The 12,135-nt window shown below is 32.7% G+C and overlaps 1 pseudogene; it reads right to left on the bottom strand.

Annotated features, from left to right (window-relative positions):
- The window catches only part of LOC111754618 (guanylate kinase-like), a 109,762-nt pseudogene extending 99,873 nt beyond the window's left edge, over positions 1–9,889 (bottom strand).
- Between the last annotated feature and the right edge of the window lie 2,246 nt (positions 9,890–12,135).

Raw genomic sequence — 12,135 nt, 5'->3', positions numbered from 1 at the left:
AAAAAAACCTACATTACAATAACGGTTTCTCCAAGATGCTACCTGGTAACTTAAATCCATTTGACATGCTTGAATATTTAATAGTGAAGAATTGCAACAATCATTTCTGGGGTGGTTCCTGATTTATGAACCATTCTTTTACAGTAAATGATGCTTTTATCTGTGAGAATCAATGAATCTGATGACACAATAAATAATAATGACAATGTATGTTTTCTCAATGCAGAATTTAAGATTGTATTTCTCAGTGAGATGTCTGATTTTCTGTTGCTTGTACATTTTCCTTTTAACAAAAGAAGAAAAATGATCTATTTAAATTAATGACTAAACTTCAAAAAAAATGTCATTTACATGTTGCAATCTAAGCACGAATGTGATGGTATTAAGATGTAGAGCTTTGGGTGGTTAGGTCATAGCAGAGACTACGTGGATAGGATTAACGTCTTTACATAAGAGAATCTAAAAAGCCAGCTGCTTTTCATATCATGGAATGAGAGGGCTAGAATGTTCCACTTAAGAAGCAGGAATAAGAATCTTACCCTACATTAAATTTGCCACCATCTTCATCTTGGTCCTCTTAGCCTCCCGAACTGTGAAAAATTAATTTCTGCTGTTTATAAGCCACCTACTCTGTAGAAATTTTGTCATCTGAGTAGATGAAGAAATTTGAGAATATCTTGATGTTTGTACAACTCAAAAGATAAAAAAGCTTGAAGTCACCAAGTCCCAGAGTCCTCAACAGTAACACACTATGCAAAGAGGTAGAGTTTATAATCTTTAATGTTCTAACAACCATACTGAGACTTGCTTTTAAGAGAACATGGTTTTTCCTCTCTACTATGAATTTCAGTACTCTGTTAGGAAACTTTAATAGTTTAATTTCTTGAATGTCTAAAGAAAGGAAGATAAATAATGACAGATTAATGAATATCCTCTAAGCCTAAATTTGATTATAGTCAATTTCCTTAAATGGAAAAGGTTGTTTTTTTTTTTTTTTTTTTTTTTTTTTTTTTTTTTTTTTTTTTTTTTTTTGTCTTTTTCTTTTTTTTTTTTTTATTGGTACCAGGGATCGAACTCACGACTGCCTGCTTGCAAGGCAGGCGCTTATGCCGCTGAGCTAAATCCCCAGCCCCAATGGAAAAGTTTATATTTTGAGACAGTCATGCATGTTGGAATAGTTCACAGGCCCAAAACAAAAGTACAATACAGTGGTCCTGTTGTTGAATGACTTAGAAACTGTAATTCTGAAGGCAATGTAACTATTCATGGCATTAATATTTTCTATAAGCTGTATTTTATCGGGTTCTGACCTAGAACTCCATCTCCCAAATGAGGGTACAGCAGAAGCTAAATAAAAAGAGATAAACTGTATGATTTGTAGGGCTCCAAGACAGTCAAAACCCTTTAATTAAGCTCGAGACTTCGGGTAAAGACAAAGGATTCTCTGGATCAGTCCACTTATATTAGGACCAAGGAAAAGGGCAGAGAGACTGACGAAAGTGCAGGCAATGAGCAGGACCTTCGGAGTCACTTCAAGGATGTTGCCAAGTAATGAATCCAGTCAATTTAGTAGCTCTATCTTATCATAAAGACATGGTAGAAATGAGACTGTAGAAGTAATCTTTGCAGCTGCAGTCTCTACCTTGTTAATTGGGGTTGGAGCCAGTGTGTCCACAGCTGTGGCCTTATCTCGCCCTTTGAGGTATCTCTGGCATCACAGGCCACTACAGGCCTCAGCCAGGACCAGTGATTCACAGAGGTTCACTTACTATGAATCAGCTCCCGCTGCCAGGCAAGGGGCCGAGGCCTAGGACAGACTCACAGACAAACATAGAAAGCCAATTAGTAAAATTTAAATCCTCCTCAGAACTGCTTCATAGTGGTCTCCAACAGTATTTAACTTTTTTCTGTTAAACATGGACATCTAGGACTATAATTTTATTGATATTTTAATGTAAATACTTATTATTTTATTTTAAGAAAATAAGAAAAAATGTTTATTTAGACATGATTGATTCTAGTAAGGATGGTTCGATTCAAGGGGTTCTGAACAACAATTTGGGAATTACAAGTGACCAAACAGTATTTCCAAAAACAATTCTCACCTATAAAACAGTGGAAATACATTAGTTATCAATAATTTCATGTAAAACTAACAATTTGGTAACAAGAATTTCGTGTTTCAGGAGTTTAAGACAAGTTGGTTTTCCTTCAGCTGTAATTTTAAACTTTTGTATACTATACGGCAGAAATAGTGCAGGCACTGAACTTTTTTGATTCCTAATATATTTCTACTATTTTACTGATGAGAACTGTTTGTGGAAAGTATTTCCATTAGTTTCCTTGAAGAGCTGGAGGATCAACTTGTCAGTTTACTCCTAGAAAAGGATACTAATTCTAATTGTTAATGATTTATGTGCAATGAAGATCAAGATTAATATGAAAGAAGTTTTGTTTTGCTTTGTTTTTACTAGTAGTTAGAGTGTGAATAGAAGTCAGTAAGAAACTCAAAGACATAAGCAAACTGTAAGGGTTACTCAAAGATACAAAGAATCCTTTAAATTAAACCAACACACACACACACACACACACACACACACACACACACACAGAGTTGTTGTTTTTTTAAGTGGATACCATTGCAAAACAGTCTAGTCAATATACCCAATGAAGGAAGAGGCAGTCTCAAAATTTACCTCTAAGTCTGGACTATAGATGATTCATACACTTAATCTAATGATACTGCCTGTGTTCAGACAGCAACTCTAATAATGTGGAGATTTAGTACTTTGAAATGTATCTACTTCCTAAAATTTATTTATAACCCCATTATCAATTTTGGGTGTTCCTCCTCAGTCTTCATTATGGTTTTGAAGTGGAGGTTTTTGGAAGATGATTAGATCATGAAGGCTCTAACTTTACACTGGATTAATCTGATAGATTCACAATTTGACCAGATTTATGATAGTAGTGGAAACTTTCAGTGAGGGTAGCATTTATCTGAAGAAAACTGGGCAGGGCAGTTTAAGCTTCAGGATGATATTTTGTCCTCAGCTCCTACTTCTCTGGCTTTCTCACTCTGGTTTCCAGCTGCCATGAGACAAGATTAGAGACTGGAATTTCATTCCCTTCTGCCATGATCTATCTGTCTATCTGACCTTGAACACGGAATAATGGAGACTGCTTATCAGTGGCTTAAAGCTCTGAAACCATGAACCAAAACAAACTGTACCTCCTTTGTTTTTTTCAAATATTTTGGAAAAGTAGTGAAAGACAATGAACATAATCCTTATAGATACACTCAGTGGCAAACATTTCTTCCCCTAGCGAAGTAGTAGATTTCCAAAATATTTGATAAAGTATTTTGTATTAAATAGAAAATGCAATATGTAAAAACTCCTAGCTGAAACAAACATGGAAAGAAATTTATAGCATTCTCTTGCTATACTATAAATAAAAAAACTTCAAATCAATGACCTCAAAATCCACCTTAACAAACTGTTAAAAAAAATTAAACTCTTAAGAGAAAAAACATAATTATCAGAGTACAAGTGAACAAAAAGAATAGCTAGGAGCTTTCAATATTTTATTTTATTCTCTTGTCTTTTGTATTATTATGCTCAGACATTTTTCATTATATATATATATATATATATATATATATATAATGAAATAAATATACATACACTATGGCTCCTATAGTCAATATCTATTTAACTTACTAATTTTGTTAGGCAGTTTCATATGACTTGAACAAAATGACCAACATCCACCAGTTAAGAGGGAATTCTCTTAACTCACGGCCCCAGAGGACTTAGTCTATGGTTGGCTGGCTCTAGCGCAGAAACATTATGACAAGAGGGTGTGGGATCAGAAAGTTCTTCAACCCATGGCAGAAAACTCAAAGCATGCAACAATGCTACAAAGACAGAGGCCTTACTAACCAATTTGGAAAAGAATATAGTGTACAACTTGCATAGAAAAAATGGAAAGAGTACAAAACTTGAAAAACTGAAGAAACAACCAAAAAAGTGAGCACAACTCCTAGTAATCATCTAAATGAGAAAGGTTTTAGTATCAAAATTTGTTACTATCTTAAAAATAAAAAATGTGGAATGATATTCATTATGCCCCTTTAGTTTGCATAATTATTAAATTATTTGGAATTTTCAATTAAATTATTCTTACTCTTGTAGTTCATTCTTATTGCATGAGACTTAGGTATATCACTAAGTACAGATTAAGTTGAAGCAATACAAAAATAATATTTATTATCTATGCAATATCTTGAATTCTAAAAAATGTTTGCATCTTTAGGAAGAAAGATGAGTTATAATATCATAAAGCTCCTTATTTACATAGTTAAAGTGGGTGGGTCAAGTGCTGCATTTGGATGGCATTACCAGCTGCCTTGTGTACATTAAATTATCCACAGCAAAACCCTTTCTTTGGTAATTCCACGTGTGCTTAATCATTGATTTCAAGTTTTACTGAGCAAATACTCAGCATTTATAAAAGTGGTAAATTTAAGATTCTTGTTCCCACTCAAGCGCAATTCCCTATGCCCAAAATGTTGTAAATCACTGAGTATCAGTGATATAATTCTTAATCATATCTGATAATTGTGTTTCCATTGAAGGTACTCAAGATTTTTCTCTTTTCTGTGACTTACATGCTAGATTATGAAGCTTGCATATTCCATAGAACATTTTACTTATGATAAAATTTTATCTCCTCATTGAAAGTTCACCACTTTGAATTTATTTTGCACAATGCAAAAATCAAAGTAGGTACTGTCACAATATTAATAAGGTTATTTTGCTCTTCTGTGATGTTCTGTACTAATTGCAAGTGTGAGTATGTATTAGCAATTTTAAGTTTTTTTGAGACTGAGTAAAATGTATTTTGTTACTTTTGTGTTGTGTGGAATTGAGTTTGTATCACCTCATCTGATAATGTTTGCGCATTTACATCAATGACATGTGTTCATTCTTTTGATCTAGTTTTCACAGAGTTCTTGTCATATAGTCTACTTTGTAGACTAAAAATATTCTTGGCAATAAAAATGACATTGTATAACGTAGTTTTAATAAAGTTTTTGTTTCATGTTTTTTAATTAAAATCCCCAAAGGCAATATTACTAGTTTGCTAAGAGGCTAAGTATATTATAGCATCTAAATATAAAACTCATCTTTGATGATAAAAGTCACAATTTAGACGTATTCTTTACTAGTCTCTGATAGTACATTAGTTTGTACTATAAATTTGACTCGCAAAAGTCTAATAAATATGTTAATGCATGTTTATTAGAAAGACATTTTGTTGTTGGATGCACCAGTTGCTAGTCTTCCCTGAAAGGAAATTTTTTTGATGTAACAGTGAAGATCAGGATGAAATTTTGGGACTTCAAAAAGGCATCACAAGATAAAACTAAAGAATCACAAAAAGAGAAACATTTTAAGACAAATATTCATAATTGGACAAAATCATTATCCAAACACTTGAATAATAGTTTTTTTTGTCATGGGTATTTACTTTTTTCCAAGTGACTCATTTCTTAGACATCTACCACCTTACACAGACTTGAGAAAATACTGAATTTTTAAGGTTAGCTATTCTTACATGTGTCATGTATAAAGTAGTATTAAGAGTTAAAGCAGATTTTGATTTTTAATGTAGGTACCTCTGTAAATGAAAAAAACTGTATTTTCATTTAGACTGTCTTAAGTTCTTTTCCTATAAAATATTCTATGACTTTGAGGTAAATATAAAAAATACTGAAAATCTACTCTGGTACCTGTGCGTGATAAGAACATTGGCCACTATTTTGTTACAAGCATTATAGATCATTTACTAACAAGAATGCATCTGTATTTATGTAGTTAAATAGTTCATTGAACATGAAAAAAATAACATTTTCATAGAAAAGCTTGAGCATTTATATAGCTCTGTGGCCCCCTACATACCTCTCAAAGGCAGCACATTCATCTGGTATAATATGAAAAACCCCAATCAGCCTTTTAACTTACAACTATTTATGAATTTTTCTCAATATGTATTAATAATTAAGAACAATATAGGAGTTCTTATTTTAATGCTGGATAAAATGGAATAGTACTGTAAATATCACATACCAAGGTGTCTCTTTTGGTAACCACAAATGTAATTTCAGTTCAGTAGTTATTTCATTATTGTGGTTGGTAATATCACCATCTGTCCAGTCATCAAAACCAGAAAACTGAAGAAATTTTTTTTCTTACTCTGCCTCTACATTTCATTCAACTACCATATTTTAAGTCTTTAAATATTTATCCAGTCAAATTTTTCTTGTCCTTATTATATCCACTTGGTTTCAGTCATTCAAAATCTTCTTGATTGGGCATTGTGCTGTCTTTTAATTGGCTTTTTTGCTTTGAAGATTTTGTATCAAATATAAGCTGTGTTGGTCTCTTTCAGTGAAGATATTGTATCAAATACAAACTGTCAAACACATTCTTATTAAAATGCATTTTTTATTCTTAATTTTTTGCTTCAAATCTCTCATATCCAAAAATAATAAAGTTTTTCGTATGTCCTTTAAAGTCCCTCATAGTGCAGTTCCTATTTGTTCCTCCAACCTGTCTAACAGATTTACTACCTTCTACATTATCTTCTTGCAAGTCATTGATCTTATAAATTTTCTTGCGTGTCTCAACTTTTTGTCTCTTCAGACACCCCCCACATGAAATCATTCACTAAATGAAACACAGATGAACATCTTGAGTCTCAGGAGCTGTGCCATAAAGGTTTGGAATAGATGTAATTCCACCATACACCTCTACCAGTTTTCAGTCATATTAAGTTGCAATTTTTGTTTCTAAGTGCATTAAAGGATTTTCAGACGCTACAAGGACTTATATGATTTTCATTCATTATGCTTTTTTTATAATAAAGGGTATTTTAAGCAAAAAATGATGGATGTGAGAAGTCACATGAACATAACCTGATTACTTTTTATGTTTTTCAAATTGAGGGAAAGTGACAAAGAGAACTTCAATGTTTCTGGAGTTTCATTTTTTTGTGTGCGACCAAAGTATGGCATTACCATTTTTTTTTTTTTGAGGCAGGATCTCACTGTGTAGTTCATTCAGCCTGGCCTTAAACTCACTACATAGCCAAAGCTGGCCCCAAACACCCAATGATCCTCCTGCCTCAGTTCCTGAGTGCTAGGATTGCAGACATGTGCCACCATGCCTGTCATCATTTTGTGAATTAAGGTAAATAAGAAGGAAAATTTGCAAAATAGCATGAAAAGCCATGAGGGTTTATATTGTTTCCATTCACTATATTTTATCTGTATGTAATAGAGGGTATTTTAAGCAAAATTTTCAGTTTCTAACAGGAAGCGATATCTACACTACACGTGAGTGGAGCTATATGGTATAGAATGAAATACAGAAGATTACACATCAAAGATAAAGAAAAATTACAATAATCTTCACAGAGATCCAGATATGTTTTCCACTGTAAATATTGAGATTAAAAGACTCCCAGAAGATATTCTGGGAAGCAGATATTTTTGAATGAGATGGTTAGATAGTGCTATATATAGGAATGTCATAAGTGAATGCATGTCTAAGTGATGAGTAATATGAGCAAAAACTGAAAAGAAACAACACAGGACCACTCGTTCAGTCAGCAGTCAGAGTATCACTTGCCTGTGGGTCCCGCGCTTCTAACACGATGAAAAAAAGTGGGGCTCATAGAAGAATCAGGTCATCTAATGTCATCATGTTTTTCCTCAGTTTTGCAGTTAGCTTTCTGCCTCCATGTCAAGAAAACACAAAGGTTTAGGTTACTAAAACAGAATAGCTTATATGAAGAAGGAAGAAATTATGTAGTGCGATTTGATGATTTCCACACAGACATGGGATCTTTGTTGCTCGGTCATCTTATCTTTCAAGAGAAGTTGGATTTATGGATTTTTATGCAAACTTCCTATTTAAAACGTTTTAATAGTACTTATGATAAAAGACATCTCCAAGCTAGGCTCAACTTGCTGACCAGATACTTCTGTACTACATACTGACAGTGCATGTTAAAGATAATATACAAATATTTGATTAGAATAAAATAATTTCTACTAACTACTAAATAATCACTAACTTGCTTAATACAAGTGTGAAGGTGAAACTATTGCAACAGTAATGTGATTGAAAACTGACCTGATTGTGTTTCAGAAGACCTTTGCTTTCACCTCCATTATATTACTTAATAAATATATTAATAGAATCATGTTGATGCAAATGAAATGAGAAACAGAAGATAAATAGAAAGCCGTAAGGTACTAAAAATATCTTCACAATTAATATGTATTGCTAATAGTGATTGGTTTGAAATCAGTAACTTCAATGTGACTTTATAATTCATGTATATATATATATATATATATATATATATATATATATATATGGTGTAGGTGGTCTACACAACAGTATGCTCTAAGAATCCCATCTCCTCCTCTGATCCTTTAGTCTAACCAGCAGCCTCAAAATGATGCATCTCACTCTGATTTACCATTTAATGAAGTCAAAATTTAGGGGAGAGAGGAGTTATACCTTATCAGTAACTTGTTATGCTCTTACTGGTTTATGGTTATTTATACTAAGACATTTAGTTCAGGTTAAAATAAATCGCATTTGCCATTACTGAGAAATGATGATATGTTCTTTGGACTATAGTTAGTCAGTTACTAACCAAAATCCCCAGACGATACAAAATTTTTATAGGCATTCAAGTCATATTAGTAAGCTAGAACTAGAGGGGAAATATTCTCAAGCTTCAGACAAATTGAAAAAAAATAAAGAAACTTCAAAGAGAAAATGTAATCATCTGAAAAAATGTGATAAAGTATGCTCATTGGAATTGAAATGGTTCTTGGTTAGAAAGTTTAAGAAAGTAAATTAAAATGCCAAGCACAATGGATAACTTTAGCAATAAAGAATGTTTCACTCTCACTCACACTGCAAAAAGAGTTCAGTGCAATTAAATATTCATGAAACAAAAGATCAAGGCTTGAAGTCTTAGATTAAGTTCAAGACTGGGCATGAACTAATGATCCAACAGTTTATCAATATGAATATCAAACATTTAGTAGAAGAATAACAACAACACATTTTGGAATGAATCCTATTTTAATTTAATTGATAATTAATTTTAACAACTCTGGAGAAGATACTGATTGACACAAAATAACTGTATCTAAGATCAAGTACACAATTAGTCAATTGATATCCTAAATTTCAGACATTATCGTAACCAGTTAGTAAATACACTAATTGTTTCTTACATAGTGAGGTAATATTTGTACATTTCCAAAATTTTTTACTTTCTCCTATATATGAATTTTAAATATAAGCTTGTATGCAAGGATCTGCATGCTAATTTAGTGACTTCTTTGGCTGAAAACTTGCTGCAAACTTCGATTAAAGGTATGACACCTATGTATTTTTAGCCTTAGTTATAAGGAAGACACTGAATACATTAATCATTTGAAATGAAAATTCCCTCCTGAAGTCTCCCTAGAAACAGGAGTAAGCAATTTAGTTCAAAAGATTGATGGAATAGAAATACACCCAAAGAAGCTTTGACCAATTTGACATCCTCTTTTTACAGTTGCAGGAAATAGTGAGGTTAATCCAGCCGCCAGCAGAATGCCCCTCAGAGTGTGTATAAGCCGGTGAAATGTGCAGGATGTCTGAAAAACCGTGAAAAGGTCCAGGAAAATAATCATCCACTCTTCACGCCGAGAGGTAACAAGCACTGCAGGTAAGATAAAGTTCCAGACTAAACCCATTGTTAGGGCACCAGGCCTGTGGCCATCCTTCCCTGGAGAAGGTACCTTGTCCATCACTACGATCTGTTCAGCCAAACCGTTTTATCCATTTATTTATTTTCAAGTTGTCAACAATATTTTAGAAAGCAAAGGCAGACAAAGCTTCTTCTAAAAGGCCTAGGGGTTCTGTTATTTCTACAGACAAAAATGACCTGGAGTCATTTTTGCAAAACTGCTAATAAAAATGCTCTGAGCACCATTATGTTGGCTGAGCCGAAATAAAGCTCTTTAAGATCTTTGATATGATCAAACATAATGAAACTCAGAGGGAAAAAAATACTGAGAGCGACAAGGATGCCATATAATTTATTTCAGATGAACTCATTTTTATTTGTATAGGCTAGTGTTTATTCATAGCCTGTGGAACTTTTATATAATTTTTTAAAATGGACATGAAATTAGACCATAAATTTCTACTACAACATTCATAAAACAACTAAGTCACCAACTAACAAATTCCTCTATCCTCTTAAAGACTGCATGGACCATGTTGTACTTTGATATGTGCTTAGTTTATATCTTATATTACAAGCAGTAGTGTGCAAGTATTAGCTTCAATGTATTTTACTGTTACTGCCATAGAATTAATACTTAATAAATATTTGTAGAATGTATTAATGAATTCTTTCAGATCAACAGATCTCAACTTTTAGTCAATATATTTAACAGATCTGCAAGCCCCAAATTATGTATGAAATATTCGTGTTGATGTACAAACATAAAAAAGAGAAGAAAAATGGTAAATAATATAAATAGAAGTTTCATGAAATAAATATGATTATAGAAAATTGATATAGTTTCTTTAAATAAAACAAGAAAAAGAAAACTATAATCACATTAAGTGATCATACTGAAATGACAACTGTCTATTAAAAACAAGTAGATAATTTTATATGTACTACTCATATTATTTAGAAAATAGAAAAATGTTTATATATCAACAATAAGATCTAAAAACCCTGGAAGTACTAAGTACATGTTTTCAATAGAAATACACATAAAACCACATAGGACTAGTATTAACAATAATGATAAACATTATTACTATTATCATGTACACACCATTATGATGATTATTTTGAAGGTCAAGTGATAGTAACTCTGTAATGTCTCAGTCAGAACCATGAAGCTTAGTAAAACTGAAGTATCTGGTTTTTTGATCCCAAATCCAGTTTTTATTTCACTGTTAGAGTAAAATTCCAGTGACTCCAAATATTAGACAAATAAATGTTTTTCTTTTAATGCAGTATTGGAGATTGAACCTGGAGGCTGCAACATGCTGAGCAAGTACTATACCACTAAGCTACATCGCTAGCCCTATTGATGTTACTACGTTGCGATAAGACCTCTCTAAATTGTTCGGACTGGCCTGGAACTTCCAATCCTCCTTCCTTTGTCTCCGAAGTAGCTGGGATTACAAGTGCTTGCAGCATTCCCAGCCAAATAAATATTCTGCTATGCAACAAAATGATTAAGATTTGATCCTGTTGTGAGGATAATGGAAAACAAATACTTGTGAGAAACTGAAAGGAAAATTCGCATAAAAAGAAAAATGTATCAGCTTTCCTTCAGCTGAGCTACAAAACCTGACACAATTGTAAAGGAGGAGAGCTTTAATTTGGCTCACACTTTCAAGGAATTCTGTCCATCATGACAGAAGGGCATGAGTGAGCAAGATACTTAGTTGACGGCAGCCTGGAAGCAGAGCACGGAACAGCACCAGAGAGGAAAAGGCCGGGGACCATACTCTCATGGGCAGCACCAAAACCACACTTCCGTGGCTACCTACACACACCCAGAAGTGTTCTGCACAAAGCCTTTGGGTATTTCCTTAGTCCTGATAAGTTGACATATTGTGAGTCTCACAATATAACTAATTTATCATAAGTGTTTCTTCAGAACAAGATCTGGCTTGTCTTTACAGTACAATTAAAGCAAATCACAAGCTAAAAATCCTGCAACAATTTCTCATTATTTTAATAACCTGATCAGAAAATTTGGTGAACCTATAATAAAGATTTTAAAATAAAGATTTTAAGAATTAAATGGTAGTAATTTTTGTTATATTCCCTATGAATAAGATTAATGATAAACAACATTAAACCTCTAAAATCATTTGTAAATTTGGAAAGTAAACATGACATACAAAAATACATTTTCATTTAGATTTCATGGCATAATTTGCTAAATATTTTTCACAAAGCATTGATCTGTCAGTTAAGATCTTATTGAGGCAATGTTATAATCTCCATAAAATAACA

The sequence above is a fragment of the Cavia porcellus genome, unplaced genomic scaffold, assembly GCF_034190915.1.
Source record: "Cavia porcellus strain 051 isolate PalLab524CR breed Dunkin Hartley unplaced genomic scaffold, mCavPor4.1 scaffold_10, whole genome shotgun sequence".
NCBI lineage: Eukaryota > Metazoa > Chordata > Mammalia > Rodentia > Caviidae > Cavia > Cavia porcellus.
Note: the sequence above shows the minus strand (reverse complement) of the source record. Positions and strands in the feature narration are given on the sequence as shown.